Here is an 8,944-nt window from a genome sequence, read left to right on the forward strand (position 1 = left end):
TCCCGATATGAAAGGAAATGCCAGGAGTGGGCTCCCTGGCCGTCTGGTTTCCACCAGAATGAGGCCCCAACAGGAGACCAGTGAACTCAGGGAGTTTATTCACCCGGCGCCTCCCTGCGGGATTGCCACAGGCTAGCTGTGTCTCCACTGAAGGTCAAGGCAGTCCTCTCCACACAGCCTTTCTGCCTCGAGGGTCACTTCCTGCCCCTCCCCACCCCGTTAGTCCTCCGAGTCCCGTTACGAGTGGGCTCCCCAACACCCCTCTTTACTTCGTAAACAATGTCTTTCCTCAAATTGATTAATTTGACTGTACGATCTGTTTCCTGCCAGGGCCCCATATATGCTTAGAATATATTTGGGAGTTTTTCCCAGAAACCTCGGAGAGAGGAACTGGGTGGCTAGGGAAAAGAAATGGGAGGAAATTTTTCCAGTGTATACTTTTAAATTGATTCTTTTTGGGGCGCCTGGGTGGCTCAGTCGGTTAAGTGGCCGAGTTTGGCTCGGGTCATGATCTCGCGGTCTGTGAGTTCGAGCCTCGCCTCGGGCTCTGGGCTGACAGCTCAGAGACTGGAGCCTGTTTCGGATTCTGCGTCTCCCTCTCTCTGACCCTCCCCCGTTCATGCTCTGTCTCTCTCTGTCTCAAAAATAAATAAACGTTAAAAAAAAATAAAAAAATAAATTGATTCTTCTTATTTTAGAGAGCAAGCGTGCACACACAAATGGGGGAGAAAGACAGAGAGAGAGAGAATCCCAAGCAGGCTCCACGTTCAACACGGAGCCTGATGTGGGGCCCGATCCCATGACCCTAGGATCATGACCTGAGCCCAAATCAAGAGTCAGACACTCACCCAGCTGAGCCACCCACATGCCACTACTTTTGAATTTAGAACTATGTAAATGCATTACTTATTAAAAAGAATATTCCCCAGTAATGTACACTTTTCACTTTATTTTTAAGGTTTACTCATTTATTTTGAGAGAGAGAGATCACAAGTAGGGAAGCGGGCGGGGGGGAGGGGGAGAATCCCAAGCAGGCTCCACACCACCAGTGCGGTGCAGGGCTCAAACTCACAAACCGAAAGATCATGACATGAGCTGAAGTTGGACGCATAACTAATGGAGCCACCCAGGTACTCCCACTTAATTTAATTTAATTTAATTTAATTTAATTTAATTTAATTTTACTTTATTTTATTTTATTTTACTTTAAGCTCTACACCCAATCTGGGGCTTGAACTCACAACCCGGAGATCAGGAGTCCCAGGCTCTACCAACTGAGCCAGCCAGGTGCCACTCACGTACACTTTTAAAGCAAAGTTAAGCCTGTGAGAGACAGAAGGGAGCCAACGTGGCAATTGATACCATAAGCCTTAAGCCTGTGACACAGGATTTCTGCTTCTAGAAATTCATGCTCAAAAAAGAATTGAAGGTACGTAACTTCACGTACAAGGAGGGTTCACTGCAGCCTTTCCTTTGGCAAAAGAAAATTTACTGGCAATCTAAATGCTCAAGAGTAAGGGCATTTGGAGAAAAACTTAGGACAAACATCTCTGTGGCCATCAAAGGTTGTGCGTTTAGAAGAATTTTGAAGAACAGAGGAGAATCTCATTATACAATGTTATAGGGCAGAAATAGAATACAAATGATTGTGTATAATTTTGTAAAATGTGTGTGTGTGTGTGTATTATCTCTATTTCACCAACGGAGCCACCTAGGCAGAGAATAGTTAATACTTGTATGTGTTCAAGGTCACAGGGCTTATGAATTTGGATTTGGGGGGCTCTGAGTAACAGAATACCCAACTTAAAGGAACTTAAACAAGTCAAGTATTTACTCTCCTCACCAAGACATTTGAGGATGTGCATTTCTGGGGTTAGTCTGGCAGCTCAATTATATCAGTAAAGACCCATGTTCTTTCTATCATGCCAGTCTTGTCACCTTCAGTGTCTGAGCTTTTGATCCTCAGGCTTGTCACCTTAGGTCACAAAATGACTGCTGCAGCTCCAAATGTCACATCATCCCAGGCAATGATCAAAGTAAGAAGGCCTGAGAAGCCAACTAGGTTACATCAGGCTCTTTGTCTGGGTCTCACCCAAGATGCAACCCGGGGTTTTTCCATAAGTGTACTGTTCTTGCTGAAACGACTTGAAAGAAAACCAGAAATAGCGTCAACCTTTTAATGGATTCTCTTCATCTGCAAAATGAGTAGGTTGGACTAGATAGTCTCTGAGGTCCCTCCTAGCTCGTCCAGACTCTGATGAGAAAAAAGCCTGGCAGAAAACCCACCAAATCATTAACTGTGGTGGATTTTGGATAGTGAGATTATGGAGAATTTTCATTATCTTTTTTACGATTTTCTTTCTTGCCAAATTTTGGAAGACTAGTATGTGTTATTTATGTAATGAGAAAATATATCATTTTTTAAAGATCGTAAATGTTCTACACTAGAAAACTCTTAAACTAACTTTACAAACGTACTACGTGGGGTTTTTTTAAGTTTGTCTGCCAACAGTTCCGCCCATTTTCATACGATCTATTCCCATACTTTGACCACGCTGTGTATACACATAAATGTCATCTGCGGTTACAGATATGGGCCTCCTAGTGAAATATTAGAATAGATAATGGCAGACGGTAAGGAAGGGATCTCTTCTCAAATGAGCTCAATTGCCTCAAACAACTGAAATTCCTCCAAGAAAAGACACAAAATATGTGGGTAAACTCACGACGCATTTAACTACCTGCAAAACTTGGTCACCAATGACAGGAATGTGCAAGTAATCCCAAATAGATTTATTTACAAGGTGTTCAGAACTACTTTGTTTCTCAGGGAAACTGGGTGGTCTTTCAACAAATTCCAAAGGTCTTTGGGTCCACCTCACAAATTCCTTAACATTCAGGAGACACGGACATGTTGAAAAAGAACAAGCAGGCGAGCTATTAAGTTTTTATTGGCAACAAATACTGTCAGCTGAGTTTCCTATAGGGACAGGCGGACTTCATTCGTTGTTGAGAAAATGTCTCCCAAATATCCACATCAGAAATACCGTAGTTTGTCTCCCGTCATTCTTTGAAGTAAAAATGGCGCTCCCTGAACAAAGCAGCCAATTCAATTTAGAACCTGAACAATCCCACAAGTCGTTTTCCTTGAGACAGCCCCCATCCTTTGGCACACTATCCGTTTCGTTACACGGACTATTAAAAAGGTATGTGTTCAAAAAAAAAGATACACGTTCGAGGATCGAAATCTAATAAAATTAACCATTTTTACTGCATATTCAAGGACCGTTGAGGTGCAACTGCCTTTTTTGGCAACTGAAGAATATAATGACTGTTGGTACAGGTTGGTGTCAGTTCCTTAATTTGTGTTAAGAAGTCAGAAGTTTTGCCCACATTTGCTTTTGTACCATGGATGCACTGGCAACACAGAGAAAAGTGCAAATAAAGTCTTAGTGTTACTATTTTGACCCCATGGGCACCCGGAAAGTATCCTGGGGATTCCCAGGGGTCAGCGGACCACACTTTGAGAACCATTGCTTTTAACCATGGGCAGGTAAATTTTAATTGAAAAAATAACTAAATTAAAAAGGAAAATAAAATCAGCACATAAATAAATTATATTTGTGCATTAATAAAGTTAAAAAAAATAAGACTCTCAACCCTTAAATAAATATATTCTACATTATCAGTGATCTCTATAAGTTGTCTTTTTTTTAAGACTTTATTTTTAAGTAATCTTTACACCCGGTTTGGGGCTCGAACTCAGCACCTCAAGATTAAGAGTCACCCAGTTCTTCTGACTGAGCGAACCAGGCACCCATCTACGAGTTAAGTCTTTAGTAATAACAAATGAAAAGATAATTTGGATTCTTACACATTTTTTCTAAAATTATTTATTTTTCTTACTAGGCAACATTCTATCACTCTACCAAATTTTCGAACACATTATTATGCTAGTTTGTTAGATTATCCTCCCTACCCCATCCCCACTCCACCCCAAATTTCGTGAGGTCAGGGACTATATGCCATCCATGACTGAAACTAACACTTGGCACACAGGAAGTCTTCCACAGATGTTTGTTTTCCTCGGTGAACATATTTATCAATCAGTCAAGAAACAAGATAAGTTCTTAAAATCAAAACCGTAGGGGCACCTGGCTGGTTCAGTTGGTAGAACATGCGACTGTTGATCTTGGGGTTATAAGTTTGAGCCCCATGTTGGGTGTAGAGATTCCTTACAAATAAAATCCTTAAAAAATAACTAAACCAAAAGTACATATAAGCTAGTTGAAATAAGAAGCTAATGTAGCCTTTTCTGCAGAGTCAGGTATATTTTTAAAAAATCACCCGGGGCGCTGTGGTGGCTCAGTCAGTTAAGCTTCCTACTTCCGCTCAGGTCATGATCTCGGGGTTCTTGAGTTCCAGCCCCTCATCGGACTCCGTGCTGACAGCTCAGAGCCTGGAGCCTGCTTCGGATGCTTTGCCTCCCTCTCTCTCTCTGCCCCTCCCCTGCTCGCACTCTGTCTCTCTCTGTCAAAAATAAATAAACATTTAAAAAAGAAATTGTTTTATCACCAAGACAACAAGGTGTGCACGCGTGCACATGTGTGTGTGGAGAGGAATGTAGTATAATTCTCAGTTCGGCAATGCTATCTATTCTAGATTTTTTTTTCTTTAATTTTCTTTAGCAATTTTAAGACCCAGAGGTCACTGGTCCAATTCTACCAATTTACAGATAAGAAACAGATGCCCAGCGAGCGGAAGGTTACCCCGTAAGACAATATAATAACAAAGATGAGGGATTTCGTTGATATTTGGGTTCCCCTCCCAATGTCCCCCACCCCTGCACATTTTTTCAATGAGTGAAGATTCTGGGATTGTGTCTATCATGATCCCCAAAATAGTGAGCTTGCTTTTTCCAGGTTGGCTTTGATTCATCATTAATGTTCAGCCAGCTGTTTATGAATGAGGCCATCTCCTTGATCGAATCCTCATTTGAATAATTTTGAAAACCGGTCATTTCAGGTGAAGATACAGCAACCAACGGCACGTAGCTTGCACCGTTGCAACTCTGACGGGGTTTCTAAGGCATAGATCGCTGCTTAAAGGAAAGAGATACCACAGTGGGACTTCACCACCTATTCATTTCACTTACACGGGTTAAACTACATTCGTTAAAAAAGAATGAAAGACAGAAATGATAATAAGTTAAATATTGCTTACGTGAATACATTTAAATGGAAACAAATTGGCATTTAAATATCAGCGGATTCCGACCGTTTCATTCAATGAGATATGAATCTGATGTTCCCTCAGTTGGTCTCTGGATGCAGCAGCTAAGAGAGGGTCATTCGCTCGCCATTCAGTAAGGACTTACAAAGCGCCTGGACTGTAGTAAGTCCCAGAGACACAACAACGAGCAAGATAAGTAAGGTCGTTTGGAAAATGTTTGATGTGGGCTGGTTTGCCCAAGTTACTTTCTCAATGTCTCCCCTTCTGGCCTTGGATTTCCCATGTGTGCCATGGCACTGAAAGTGTGGGTCTCTTGCAAATCCCCCCTCGACACACCCCCCACTCTATTGTACGGTTATTTTGACATGTTGCCTGTTGACCTGTGATGAGGGGCAGGAGACAAGAGCATTCTCTGCTGGTCTGACTCTGCATCAGTCTTAGGCAGAGTCTCTGAGTCTCACAAGGGCTCTGGACTCCCCAGCTGTAGCTTTGGCCTAATGTACATTCTTCTTTTTTGGTAAGTTTATTTACATATATATATATATATATTTAGTAATCTCTACACCCACTGTGGCGCTCGAACTCAGGACCCAGAAATCAAGAGTCACGTGCTCTTCTGAGCCAGCCAGGCGCCCCTACCTAGTATACATTCTCGGTTTTCCTTCAGAGGTAGAGTTTCTTTTTTTTCTTCTGTCTTCTCAACTACAGCGGGTTTTCACCAGTGCCCTGAGATTACTACTTGTGCTGTGTGCTCCCCTGGAAATGTAGGGTTTTTTCCATGGGGAAGTAGGAAAGACGGGCTGAGCAGAGCGTCAGCAATGGCTCCTGTTGCCGACAGTAAGCTTCTGCCAGCCAGCAGCCCGATGGGAAGTTTTGTCACAATTCGCCCTGAACTTCCCTAGGAGTGTGTGCTGGGGTTTGTGGAGGAAAATCCTGCAAGAGGGTGACGTCTTCAAACCAGCCCACCCTTGGCCTCGAGCAGTTTCTTTTTTTTTTTTTTTTTTAATGTTTATTTATTTTTGAGACAGAGAGAGACAGAGCATGAATGGGGGAGGGGCAGAGAGAGAGGGAGACACAGAATCTGAAACAGGCTCCAGGCTCTGAGCTGTCAGCCCAGAGCCCGATGCGGGGCTCGAACTCACGAACCATGAGATCATGACCTGAGCCGAAGTCGGACGCTCAACCGACTGAGCCACCCAGGCGCCCCTCGAGCAGTTTCTTAAGAGCTGTTGGCGGAATCCTCTGGCCAGCTCGTATGGAGTCGAACGGCCTCGGCCCCAGATAAGCCAACACGCAGGTCCCATATATCCCTGCAAGAACTTGGCATCCTTCAGCTGTTGGGTTAGGTGGTTGTCCTATAACCTCAGTCTTCTGGCTCCTTCAAGAAAAACCACTAATTTCCACTTTGTCCAGGTTTTCACTGTTGGGTGGATGGGAGAGACCCTCATGCCAGCTGTCTCCATCTCTAAGCTAAAACCAGAAGTTCGTATCAGAGGATTTTAAGCAGTATAGGAATATGATTGAATTTACGTTGAAAGCTCACTGGCTCAGTATGTAGACCATGCGGCTCTTGATCTCAGGGTGATGAGTTCAAGCCCCACATTGGGTGTGCAGCTTACTATAAAAAAAGGGGGGGTGGCTCACTATGGCTGTTATACGAATGGACTGTAGAAGTCTGGGGACAGGACAATAGAAAAGTAGAGACACCAGACAGAAAGCTGTCGCATTTGTTCAAGAAAAAATGTTGGGGGCTGGTCTTGGCTACTAGCAATAGAAACGGGAAGGGGTGGGTATTTCAGGACACGTTCTTGACGTACAGTAGAAAAGATCAGGATCCACTCAGGAGACAAAAACCCAAAACCCAGACCAATCATTTGCAGAGGGAAAATTCAGCGTAGGTCATCATTCACTAGTAACAGGGGCTTAACTACGAAGAAGAGTGAAACTAACCTTACGGGAACAGCAGTGAAGGAAGCAGCCACTGTCTCTAAGGCTTTGGGAGAGCAGCCAGGGAAGAAACAAACCGGGAGAAGGGCACCATTTCAGAGATGCGCAACCTTGTTGGAGAGGGTATGGTCCCTCTGATGACGGGGAAGCTCGCTGAGGTGGCCCAGGCCTGGGATGGCAAGCAAATCAGTTACCAGAGAAAGTCACCGCAAAGCTGCCTACGGCGATGCTGGCCAGACTCATCAGTGCTTGGATTTGGCGGCAAATTCGACCCTGCAATTCCATTCCAGGTATTTACTCGAGAGAAACAAAAAACATTATGTCTATAAAAAGGCATGGAAGAACTTTCTGGGATGATGGAAGTGTTCTCTAACTGGATCGTGGTGGTGGTGACAGAGTACATCCGATTGTCAGGAATCACTGAACCTGACACCTAAACTCGGGGCTGGGGGAAGGAGGGGATATTGGAGGTGAAAGACGAGAGAAGAAAGCGTGAAACAGTTGTTTCACGTTTGGAAAGTGAGTTGACAAGAGCAATAGAGTAGGATCGGCCAGGAGTACTGAAGGCTTACTGGAGACTTAAAGCGAGAATCTTCAACAGAGGTTGTAGGATTTTCTCCAGCAAACTTCAGTTTCTCTACCACCGATGCAGAGTAGGACAATTGCCAGTGACCAGGGTTAGAATCTGGCTAGGCAAACATGATGAGGGGAAAAGGCACGAGGGGCTGGGGCGTTTGCAAGAGAGGAGTGATTCTGGTGACGATCCAATGGATTGGAAAACAAATATTTGAAGATACAGAGGGGCACCCGGGTCAATCAGTCGGTTAAGGATCCAACCCTTGATTTCGGCTCAGGTCATGATCTCACAGTTCCTGGGATGGAGCCCTGCTTTGAGCTCCGTGCTGACAGCACGGAGCCTGCTCGGGGTTCTCCCTCTCTCTCTCTCTCTCTGCCCCTCTCCTGCTCACTCTCCATCTCTCAATCTCTCTCTCTCTCTCTCTCAAAAATAAATTAATTAATTTAAAAAAATGAAGATACGGGATGGGTGCTTCACGTCACACGGCCACAAACACCAGCCTTCTGTTGCTCAAAAGAAAATTAACAATCTCTCCCAAAATGTTTGCTTTGATTGTAAACGGTAACTGCCTAAGGGATATCCAATGGCAATTTTGACTTTACAAGGTTTCTTCCTCACATGGTAACTGAAAAATCTCACCCCAGAGAAGCAGGTGGCTTCCCTATATACCAGGAAGGCAGCAGTTACCGATTGCTTCTAAACAAACCTCCCTAAAACAAAGTGACTTAAAACAACAGCCATTTTATTTGCTTAGGATGCTGTAGGCCAGCAATCGGGGCTGAGTTCGGCTTATGTAGTTCTTCTGCTGGTCTCATCTCAAGCAGTTTTAGTTATCTGGTGGCTCAAATGGGACTGAATGGTCTAAGATGGCCTCACTCACATGTCGGCAGTTGATGTTGGCTATTCGCTGGTCCTCTCGTCTCTAGATGACTGGCCTAGGCTTGTTCACATGAAAACTGGGTTCTAAAAGCAGCAAGAGAGGGGCACCTGGGTGACTAGTTCGGTCATGATCTCGTGGTCCATGAGGTCGAGCCCTGCGTCGGGCTCCGTGCGGACAGCTCAGAGCCTGGAGCCTGCTTTGGATTCTGCGTCTCCCTCTCTCTCTGCTCCTCCCCAGCTCGCACTCTGTCTCTCTCTCTCTCTCAGTCTGTCTCTCTCAAAAATAAATAAACATTAAAAAAAAATTTT

Source organism: Panthera pardus, unplaced genomic scaffold, assembly GCF_024362965.1.
Source record: "Panthera pardus isolate Hobbes unplaced genomic scaffold, ASM2436296v1 HiC_scaffold_27, whole genome shotgun sequence".
Taxonomy (NCBI): Eukaryota; Metazoa; Chordata; class Mammalia; order Carnivora; family Felidae; genus Panthera; species Panthera pardus.